We start from the raw sequence: 12,505 nt of genomic DNA on the forward strand, positions 1-12,505 counted from the left end.
ATTGAGGTAAGTGGTTGATATGTAAATGTAATATTTGTAATCAGCTATTATGTATGATAATATTATTATTTTGAACCATTTAATATAGAAATTCAACCTTTTGAAAGATATTTCTATTATTATGTTTTAATAATATAAACATAATAGAAAAAGAAAATTTTTTAAATTATTTAACAATATTTATTTCTTCATCAATAAATACGATTTTTTGCATGTATTACTTAATGTAATTTGCATTTAACGTAGAACGTGCGGAGCATGTAGGACACAAGAATTTAAAAAGAAAATTTTTTACACTCAAACTGAAACTTGTAGTGGCGAGCCGCAGTTAATGCTTTTTAAAAGCTTGCCATTATAGAATTCAGTATTTTTGATGTGAGCAATGTAGAGAAAAGGCTTTACTCGGAAATAACACATTTTGTATTGTATTCCAGTTTCATTCGGTCTTTCAAAAGAGTAAGAGCGTCTAGCTACTCCAGTGAAGTCAAAGTTTCGTAAAACGCAAAAAATCTAAGAATTTGTCTTCATCATTTATATTGTAATATAATCAAATAATTTGTTTTTGACATATTTTCGTAATCGAAAAATATAACAAATTTAATTAAGCTATTTTCGCAGTACCTTTTACTGTTTAATTTAACAAAAAATATTAAAATTGCAAAAATAGTTGACTTTTGACGATGTGCTTCCTTTTGATGAAAAGATTTTATTTATAATTTAATGTTTAGTGCTTTCATTACTTAAGCTAATGTACATAGGAATATAATTCCTAGATAATAATTAAAAATGATCTCTGGGGGTGCAGAAAAACTGCTTTAAAAAATCAATAATATCTACATAGCGGCATACACACACATACACATACCCATACACACATACACACATCTGGAGGAGTTAGTATGGATACACATTTTCACACAGCAGCTGCTGCTGCTGCTTGCTGTCTGATGAAGTATGTTTTTGTATTTTACGGTGATATTTCGCGCTTCTGCTAAGTTGTGTTGCTTTTGTTTATTTTTGGCTCTGCTTTCGCTCTGCTTACTCCAATCTGCTGGATGTTGTAAGGAGCGACTGATTTTTCTTGTATTCTTTTTGCAACTACCGGAATGGCTTTTATTACATTGCCAAGGTCGACGTAAGGTTACACACAACATTTGAATGTTTCTCAGTCTTTTTCGTGATTTTTATTTTATGTGAAAAATGTGTGGCTTCAATGGTAGCCACTGTGTCTGCCATTAATGATAACAGTCTTTCCTTCATCTGCTCATGCCCCATATTATTGGGTTAAATGAAGCTTCCTTACCTCTTTGTCTTTGATTTCCAAGCGTTTTGGTGGTTTTTTACGTCAAATAAGAATTCCTTGCGTGGGTCGTGTTTGTTTCTGTTATTACTATATATATATATATATATATATATATATATATGGTCTTTCTTAAACTAAATTGTAACATTAAACATAAATATTGTTATATGTATATTTATACTCAGTGATTGCAAATGACATATTACTTTGAAAGAAAAATACATTTTACTGAAACGAAATAAAAATGAAAAATAGAATGAATAGAAAATACAAATCTTATTTACTATTTAGTGAATAAACATTGTAAATTATTTTTCATGTCATACATATTACAACAATTACAGCAACAAAACGAAAAAATACTAAAAAATCACAACGAAAATACTATGAATTTCCCACCTCACTTCAGCGTTATATAATCTTCTTTTTCATCTATTCTTTACTATTCATCTATAGAAACGATTGTAGATACTGCGCATTATTGTTACTTTGGCACAGTAAAACCCTTCATGGGTTGCTCAGCAAAGTAGGTGCTCAGTAGCAGAAGAACTTACATAATTATTACACAATCTGTTTGAGTTCATAGCGCTTTTCAACACGAGAAAACTATTTCGTAATGCTGATAACTGCACTTCCAGCAAAGCTCAAAGAGTTCATTGTTGCCTCTTAAGTGGCACTTGGTTAGAATAATAGGACTCAAGTGAAATAACTGAAAACATTGCAATTGAATTTAATTCAGTGGAAAATTTTGTTTGGGAATTAGTTGGTATTTTTAAAAATCAAAATTCTTAAAAATATGTTCTCCAATTCAGAGACGGCACTTGGATATATAATATATCTAAATATGATCACCAAATATTATTGAGAAAAAGTGTTCAACACTGAAAAACTCTATACTCGTAAATAAGTTTATATTCAATTTAAATGGTAAAGACATTTTAAAAGTCACACATTTTTCAATCTATTTTATTTTCATTCATCAATTTACAATCGTCAGATATCTTACATGTTACTTTCTAAGTACAAGCTTTCATGCATTCAAAATCTATTCGTTTATTGTAGCACAATATTTACATATAACAGAAAAAGCAAACTGATTTATTTGAACTTCTCTTACGAACTGTATCTGAAGTTATAATAATTGACTTCAGTTTTTATATTCAAACTTTCAGGGACTCAAAAACCATTATTTTGTTTGCAATTGCATCAGTGTTGCATGTTGCATGTTGCATGTTGTAGGTAGCATAATGATAAAGAAAAATATTTTACTTTCATTTCGATTAGCTCTGTAAATTTCTTTTTGTATTTTTGAGCATTTGCTTTTTCGTAAATGATTTAAAAATCATTCACTTTTAGCTCTTACGTTTAAAATACCAATCAATTTGTGAATGCGCTCAGGATTCACTGACACTCAACGATTAAGGTTGGAAGTAAAGTTATAAAGTACAACTACTTTATTTACTTACTTTTTTTTTATCTATGTTATAACTAATAACGCATTTTTAATAAAAAAAGAACTGAATTCAGAATTAAGAATTGATTCAATAATAATTAATATTAATTAAAAGTACACATTATTATCAAGCATTATGAAAGTACTATATATTGTATGAGAGATCAACATTGAACTTTGTGATTATGATAAATTATTGTGATTATATGAAAATTCATTTTAATTATATTTTATATTTACACATAAATATAATTTTTGAACTTAAGCTATTATTGTGCATGAGAAAATTGCAATCTTTAAGTGGTGCATCATATGAAGAGATCTTAAGATATAGAGAGATACAAATCAAGACAGATGTTATCCGCTTTTACAATAAGCCAATTTTTTCGCAGAAGGCAAATGATTTCCATTTGACTTCATTAAGACCATATCATTAAGACCTGTATAATAACAATTATATAAACACAATTAACTTGTATTTATCTACAACATCTATAACTTGAAACTTTTTCAACATATATGCAAACCAGCTATTGTCTCGAAGGTTTACTATTAGCTCATTAAAATGTCTACCTATTTTTATATACCTTTTTATTGGTTTTTTTATTTGTTTTTTTTTATTTGTTTTTTTTTTTCTTTTGCTAAATTTAGGAATTTCGTTCTTTACCAAAGGCAAGCTAAGGTCTTGATATATAGCGTAACTCGTTCCGTACCATGGATCATTGATATTATTCCTAATCGCTTTAGAGTGATTTCTTTGCAATATTTTTATTTTAGAGGTACTTGCAGTGTCTCAAAATTTTTGATATATCTCCACATCGGATTTAGCATCACTTTGTACATTAGAGTTTTATTTTCTAGACTCAATTGAGAGTTTGCATCAATTTATAACAAATTGCGACAGCTCATGTTCTATATGAATTTCCAAGATAAACCGACTAAAATCATGTATCCAATATGTTGTACAACTTCACATTGTAGAATTGTATTGTTTTTTTGAGTTTACTTGTGGATAGCTTACCTTTCTAAGTGTAAATATATGTACCATATATAATGTTATTATTATTAAAAACGACCCGAAATTTTTTTTCACAGTCTTTAATTTTTATTGTTTGCATGTGTGCAGAATAATATTTTTTCTTTTCACTTAAAAATGAATTTTAAAAATTTTCCATTTAATAAACTAAGTAAATTTTTAATTTAGACATCTGATAAAAACAAAAAAAAAATATTAAAACCGCAATGTCGAAGCCAAAATATAAATTTTTTTAGCCTACGCGTTTCATTCAAAAAATGTGCAAAAAATCGCATAAATAAAAACACAAACAATTGGTTTATTTTAGTCAAACTAATTTATAAAGCATGCGACCAAAGTCCAGAGCGATTCGGGCGCTGAGTCTGTTGGCGTAATTCATAGTCACGCAATGCTGGTCAACAAACCTAAAATCATGCAAAAAAGTAAACAAAGTAAAAAGCAACAAGTCAGTTCTGCGATTTGTATGTAGTTACTAGTGATAATGAAAACGATTATTATCACGGGCATAAATCGACACCTTAGCACAAATTAGAGGCGTTTTGTTCCATTTTCCCCAATCCTCTCCGACTCCTTAAAAGGCCCATATCTTCATAAAAGTGTTTCGGAAAAGTAATCAGTTTGCTTTAATGGTGCTTTGATAAGGCTTAAAATAGAACATCAAAAAAAAAATTATTCCTTTTACAACCACACTGCCAACTATCATTGAGTATTTTGTAATATTGCGTCAAGCGCAATCACTGCTATAAATGATAAACTACAGCTGTCGGTATATCAAATTAAGTCCAATATTGTTCATTTTCGACATGTACTGAGTACTTGATACAAATAAATATGTATTTAATGATTTTCCCACGGTTAAAGGTGGTAAATAATAGTTGAACTTTAATGAAAAGATAACAGAATGTAATAATCTATATTAAGTAAACAAAGAATATACTAAAAAGTGTTGTTTTGTTAGATAAATAATTTTATGAAACTTTCAAAATTGATGATATTTGCATTTCTAGACATAAGTTAATTTATCTGTCCGTAGATAAAATGTATGAATTTTACAGAATAAGTTCTGTAATCGTTATAAAGATGAATTGAAACTATCTTAAAAACTGAATCTATTAGCTTTTAGGAACTACTTCAGTGATAGATTGAAATTGTTACAAAATTGATAAAAGTAGAGATAGATAGGCAGGTGTGTGCGGATGTCGATTTCTTTAATTTGGAAACTGACTGTTAAACTAAATTAGTACACAATCCGACTAATCATATCATCTATTAAATGTTTGTAGTATGTTAATCGTTTTAGAACATATTCTGTCAACGTATACGAGTTATTTATTAGTTAATGATATTATTATTCCGCCTCATTGCTACTGGCGCTGTAAAATAATTCGATGTAAAACCCGCACTCATCTTATAAGACAGTGTTCGGTGATGACACCTATTAGGATGGAATTGTTTCTTTATCGCATTAAAGAAACATTAGTGACTTTTTGGTTTAAATTTTGACCAGATAGCTATTGTAAACAAGCTATTTTTTTTTAATATCGCTTGATTAAATCCCAACTTCTTAGAATCGCACCCTAATCTAACTTAATACTTGTTCATATTTGTTATGCTGCCGAATATCAGGGTACAGTCCACATTTTTTGAGAAAACCATACACATATTGGTTACCAACAGAACTAATAATTTCTCCATCGATAAGTAAAGCTGTTTTCAAAAGTTTGGTGGAATGCATTTTAAGCATTTAAAAGTATGTCATGAAATTCAGACTCATAAATTTGATTGTTGGACATGTTTTTTAATGATAAGGAATATTGTTGTCAAAAAAGCAAACAGAACTAGTAGGATTAATTTCACTACTTCTCTTTTAAGATATATTGATATAAAAGTATTAAATTTTAACATTTGAAGTTTATTAGAGTATGAAATATTTCTAGCAAAAAATCCTTAAACGCAAGTATTTTAGCCTTTAATAGAAAGTGCAATTACAAAATGTTTCAATGTTGTCTTTTTTTAAATTCTATAAATCATATAAGAAATTATTACTATTAATCGATTTTCTTATATGGTATTCTGGCTAAAAAGCACATAGAGATTGGTTATTGTTTTTTTTTTAAATAAGTTAAAACATCTAAGTCAATAAGTCTAAGTCAGTGAGTAAATATAACCCTCTAAAAACCTCTCGTCCATACGAATACATTTTCCGGGAGGATTTATAAAGCATTTCTGACCAATTGTAAAATTATCGGTCAAACTCGTTACCACTAGTTATTTAATCTGCAATCATGAACGTTGAACTGCTTTAATTTCTTCACTGCAACAGTTTTTACCGTTTTCCACTTTCAAAGCACTTTACACATATTTCGTAGTATTTTTGATACTTTTTGAGATACTTTTTTTTCCGCATTCAAATAATATTTAAATGGTATCCTTGTATCAATCTAAACTCTTAGGTGTCTTATACAGGGCTGGGATATAATTTGATGATCACCTACTTTTCAGGTTATGATTTCGAGTACTGAAGTAAACCATCTCTGTTAACTCTAACTTTGTAACTTTGTTTCACGCTATCATCTGTGTTATATAACCGTATTCTACCTTCGAGTAGTTCGTTATTATCCGCAACAGGTCCCATGGTGTTCCAATACTGGTTGTTGCTTGAATTATCTGTCAACAGTACATTATTTCTTATCACCCTATATCCACCTTATTCCATTTGTTGCCTCGCATATAGTATACGCTATATTTACCACCGCATCAATCATGGATTTCCGTTAATGAAAGGTGAATTTTGTGACAGATAACCCGTTCGGTCTATCCAACGTTGACAATTATTATTTCTAGTATTTCGCCCAAAAATCGAGAATACAACATAGTCAATATGATGATTTTTCTGACCAGCCTCTGACATTTCCAAAAAGAAGGAACAATGTCTTCCTTAATTTTTCCTAAAGTATATATCATCTTTTCTGTTTGGTATATCACGAATTTTTGTTGGTAGACAATAACATTAACGATTTCGTACATCGTACATCGTACTGTGATGCAGCCTTACAGGTTGAATCTGTCGTGGCTGGCACGTATCCACTGCTCAGTGTCAGGCCATTTTAAGACTTATTCAATTTAAGCAATCATATTAGTACTACTTTTAACTAGGAGTTTTTAAGAAAATATTAAAGCTAGAAAAAATTATTTCAGAAAAATTGTTCTGTAGCAATTTAACCTTATTGCTAATTAGTTTTGTTCATCACATTTGCTTACATATAGTCGTGCACAAATATGGTTGTGTATTATCGTACTTATGTAAGATTGTGTCTAAGTAAATATTGAGATACATTTTTAGTATCTACATGCATACACATTGTTAGATTGTCGGCGCCTACTTAGTTTTAAGCTAAATAATTAAAATTCATTGTACAAACAAATTTTACTAAACTGATAACATGCACAGATGTACACTTGTATAATGCAAAATTTGTTACAAACGTTATTACAGGTAATTTACCAATTACTTAATATTAGAATATAATTGACTTTTTTTAGTGAAGTAATCTTCAACATACCTTTTTCACCATTAAAGAGTAAAGAGTAAAGAGTAATATATTTGAGAATCAAACATTATTATTTGGGAACTGTCACCATTCAATTTCGCTGCCTTTTACAATTCCTTCCATGAAGTCTGTTACACGGTAATTAGGTATTTATTTTTAAATTGTACCCATAGTAATAAATTAAACCGTTCAAACATCTACGATAGAATAAAAATTTATGCAAGTATCTTTTTGTTAGATAAAATGTAATTATTTATTAGTAGTAAATTCCTATTTTGGCATCAAATACCTGAAATGAATTTTAATTTATTTTTTATTAGTATTTATTAGAATTTATCTACATCTAATTAACATCTGATGTAGCCTGCATCGCTATGAACTCTTGAGCCTGATAATAATGATGAATTAACATCATAATATACCTTACACGTGCTCATCTCATGATAATCATAGTTCACATATAAACTACCATAGACCTGATTTTTAATTAATATATATACTAATATATAATACTAACATATGTATATATATATACCTAATGCCTTTTATGTATTTTGTATTTAACTTCAAGTATTCAATATAAATTAAACAAAACGGATGCCAACAATTTTATACTGATAGTCCTAATATACCTCGTATTTAATAAATAATAATAATACAATTTATTATGAAATAATAAAAAAAGTATATTTATTCTGAATATCGTTGTTTAATATTCGCCGATTGATTTTAATGTGGATATAAATATGCATAAATTGCATCACTCAATATAGGCTTGTATAACAATAGTGAAGCTACTTTAAAGAACTCTGGATTAGAACACAATAATTTCTTTTAATAAATTTCATTCTTAGTATCTATACCATCATGATGCCGAGTTCATGATAACTGTGCAAAATAGTAATACTAGATGAAGCAAGACCTCCATGCGCCATGCAAAATCCATGTTTTGGTTTTGCGAATCTAAGAAGTTTTTGAAGCTCAATTCGGGTTGTCAAAACTGCCGAGAATTTTTTAAAGATTTTCTAAAAAATGTTCTTAGATCAGACTTCAATAAAATTTGCACCACTGTTTTTGAACTGACTTTTATAAATTAAAAATGTTTCATGGAAAGCTTCCTAAAAAAATTTCATTATATATATCTTCTCGTTCCCATTAATTAATTTTACGCAAATATATATTTGTTATACAAGTAGTCATTATATTCCCGTCAAGATAATACACCAATTAACGTCGTTATCAATTAATATTATATATTTGTTAAGAAGCGAGGCTTATCAAAACGTCTGTGGTTCTTTTTGTCACTGCACAGTAAAATTCAAATCCAAATTGAGTGAAATCATAGAGTTATCAACTTTCCTGTGTAGCTTTGGGTTTGTCTTGCGAAGCCAACTCAGTATCCAGAACAACCGGATCCCGTAGTGCTGAATTGAGGGGGTCTCGCAAATGAAAACCCAATTGCAATTCTATATATATTAATATATGTATATTTTCTGGTAGGGTCAAAAAGTTGAGCAAAGCATCAGTCATGCTTGCGATACTACTATTACAGTAATATTTATGTGCAACGAATACACACAATATTTTCAATATTTAAGATGCATAAATATAACTTATTTATTATTAGGAAACATAAAACATAAAAACATGAAACATAAAAATACCCACAAATGGGCAAGAAACCCAATTTGTAATGAAGTCACATTCAATTTCTGGATTAATTGTTATAGTTAATATTCACAAAAATTATTGGTGTATGAGTGTAAGTAATATCAATATTTAGTGAGCAGTATATATATATATATACGAGTATATGTAAATAATTAATTTTTAAAATTGATTTGACATTTTCAATATTGAATTTAATTACTTAACTACTTGATGTTGGAGATTTTTAAGTTTTGACTTGAAATTTTTAATTTTACATTTGTTCTCTATTAAGTAATTTCGAAGATAATATCCTTCAGAAAGTAGCACTTCTTGGGATTTAAATGGCAGAGTTCAAACTACATAGAACAATATAAGTAAAATCGCCACACAAAATGAACACATGCTTTGAAAGTTATAGTTCCTGTGAAAAGTATTCAGAATTTCCGTATCAACCATTTTATATTATTAGAGTACTATTATTATATTATATATTATTAGAGTACTGTTATTATATTTTTATATTATATTTTATATGGATATTATAATAACCATATGTGATAATAGTATATCATAAATTCCAAAATTACTCCTCTTATTTAGAAGATACTAATACAATATGTACCACGTGTAGCCAAGCTAGAATCATTTAGCAATTTAATTTAAATAATTAGTAGGTTATTTTTGGATAATATCATAGTGTCAATTTCGAATTTACTACCTTTGTACAGAGTTAAAATGAATTAAAACCCCGTGATATGTATCTGGTACATCAACTTAGCCAAACTAGAAACATTTAGCAATTTAATTAAAGTAATTAGCAGGTTATTTTTAGTTCAATAATTAAAACAATTTAAAGCGCAGTATCTGCGTATCTGCGTATCTGGTCAGCAGATTGGAAAGGCACTTATTGCTAAAAAGTTGCACTGTAAAAAATTCATTGAGAATATTCAAAAGTGCTTAATTTTTTTAATTCACGTGTTTATGCGATGATATTGATTATGAAAGAAATCAACTTTTTTATTTCAATGACTTGCTACCCCATATGCATTCGCATATTGCATTCGCATACTCGAATGTGCCGTGCCATTCGTTTGTACAATAAATACTCGTAATATATTTGATATTGATTAAATTTCATGAATTTGAAATACATTCATATACATGCATTTATGTAGATACATTGATGTGTAGTAAACGTATTTTATATAGGAAATACTTTATGTTTTTCACTTCTTATCAGTTTGCAATTATGCCTATTTTGACGCATCTATCGAAATTGTCCGATTTTCGGTTACATATATTCTTTATAATGATGTATATGTGTATGTATATATATTACATTGTATACTTAATCAGTTATATGAGATATGTGTTTTTATATATAAAAAACGTTTTCATTTCGTTGTAATTTATATTTGATTTTATTTACTTTGCGGTTCTACAAAATATGCGCATTAAGGCAAAGGCAAAAGCAAAGGCAAATAAATGCAAAATTACATTTTATTCAACTGTTGGAAAATGTGATTGATTTTTAATTACAACGACGCAATTGACAGCAATGAATTTTGCAATATTATATATTAAATAAAATAAAATTGAAATTTTGATTGATTGATGTAAAAAACAGTACACAGAATTCTTTACTACCGTTCAAAACCGCAAAACAAAACGCCAATCTATTGTTACATTACGTAACGGATAACAAAATCGTTTCAAATATTTATTTTGATATATTTCTCCCAACCTTCTTCTCCCATAAACGGAATGCATAAAATGACTCCATGTGAAACTTCAACCCACTAAATCCTCCTCATAAAAATAAATTGTGAAACGTTAACAGCCATCGATACGTACAGTAGAACTAGTCATCATTTCGATTGATTCATTAAGGGTACATGGGAGAGTTAAATAGGATTAATATTCATGAAGCTGAATTTTACTAAGTCCGATAGTAAAAAATATGGGCACGTCTACGTGAAACTAGATATTAGTAAATAGAGCTATTTTGAGAAATGTTTTCACAACGCTATATATCCATATAGCTTAGTTTACGCGATATCTGGTTTTAAAGTTGCAAATTTTTAAATTAAAGCTATATGGCGCGTCTAAATAATTACTATATACCAGTTAGCACTAGATAGGATGTAAATCATGATATTTCGTGAAGTTGGCTATATCATACTGGAAAAAGTTGCGGTAGTAAACAATTCAGTTTACTTTACTAAAATAGCTTCCATTACAAATCACCGTCCGCATCACATTACTCCATATCACCCCATGTTTAATATCATGCTCTTGCGAAAATATTGGAGAATTATTCAATCTTGCATGTTGGGTTTATTCTCAATTTTCAACTTCTTCCGGATTTATATTATTTTTTTAATAACGTTCCAAATTTTTAATACAATCATCTTCTTATATATTAATTCAATTCACTCCAACTCCCTAACGCATATGTATTAAACAATATCTTATCAATAGATTTTGAAAAATAAGGTTATATATATTTATATTTTTCAAAACGACCGGTATGATCAAATACTTACTTTACAGGTCACTGCAATCACTTAAATTAGTTGGATCTTTGCAACTATGATACGAGTATCTATTGATTTCGTGTCGAAATGGACATCGAAAACTTCGATAAAAAGTTTAAAATAAAAATATGTGTTTATATACAAATACATAGTATGTTTCCACTGGCTTCGTTAGACTAGTTAACTTACTTGAGATTGCTTGAATTACTTAAAGCTCAAGTAAGTTAACTGGTTTAACAAAGACAGTGAAAACGTACTATAATGACTTAATCAACACTTGGACATACCAAGTGTGATATCTTTAATAACCGATACTTTAAAGATTATCAAAAATTATGCCAAATAGGCGTAATGGTCTGTCTGTTAGTATTCCAATATCCAGATGGTCCGTTTTGCATCAAATATTTTAAATTCTAAAAATGCTATAAGGGGGCCATTCAAACTATTTGGTATAAATTTGGATTTATATTTGATATTTTCGTCAAACAGTGCGAACATCAAGTTTTTTGTATAATATAAACAGCACTTACACGTACGTAAGTGTAAACATCTAAAGTGTTAGATATTGAATGGCTTTAGAACTAAGTTTTAATTCTAGCTACATTTAATTGATCTAATTTGGTGTTTTACTTTGAAGTTTACTTTATCTAAAATTCTAAGCAATAATTGATTTTTATAAAACTTAAAATAGAATATCTGAAAAGTTCAAGTTGTTAAATTAGCAATTTTTGTATTTTGATCGCTAATTTTTTTTATTATTATTTGTTTTTAATTAAGGCATTTTTTGAACTGGTCATGCAGTATCCACGCGTGGTTTGCGTGTATCTTCAGTCGTTGTGTATTTTTTTTTTTTTTTGTAGCAAATTTATGAGTTTGTGACTTGTGCGTATACCTACCTATTCGCCTATTTCTCATCTTAGAACTTTGAATATTTATCTGATTATATACAGAGTGTATATTTTGTTGCGCTCCTTC

General features: G+C 28.6%; 1 protein-coding gene across 2 annotated transcripts in view; it reads left to right on the plus strand.

Annotated features, from left to right (window-relative positions):
• Positions 1–429: 429 nt before the first annotated feature.
• The window catches only part of LOC119668579 (putative glutamate synthase [NADPH]), a 33,398-nt gene continuing 21,322 nt past the window's right edge, over positions 430–12,505 (plus strand). For both annotated transcript variants that reach the window (XM_038078131.1, XM_038078132.1), the window contains exon 1: positions 430–538. The gene's annotated coding sequence lies outside the window, so the exon portion shown is untranslated. The remainder of the gene's footprint in view (positions 539–12,505) is intronic.

The sequence above is a fragment of the Teleopsis dalmanni genome, chromosome 1 (genome assembly GCF_002237135.1).
Source record: "Teleopsis dalmanni isolate 2A chromosome 1, ASM223713v2, whole genome shotgun sequence".
In the NCBI taxonomy this organism is placed as follows: Eukaryota; Metazoa; Arthropoda; class Insecta; order Diptera; family Diopsidae; genus Teleopsis; species Teleopsis dalmanni.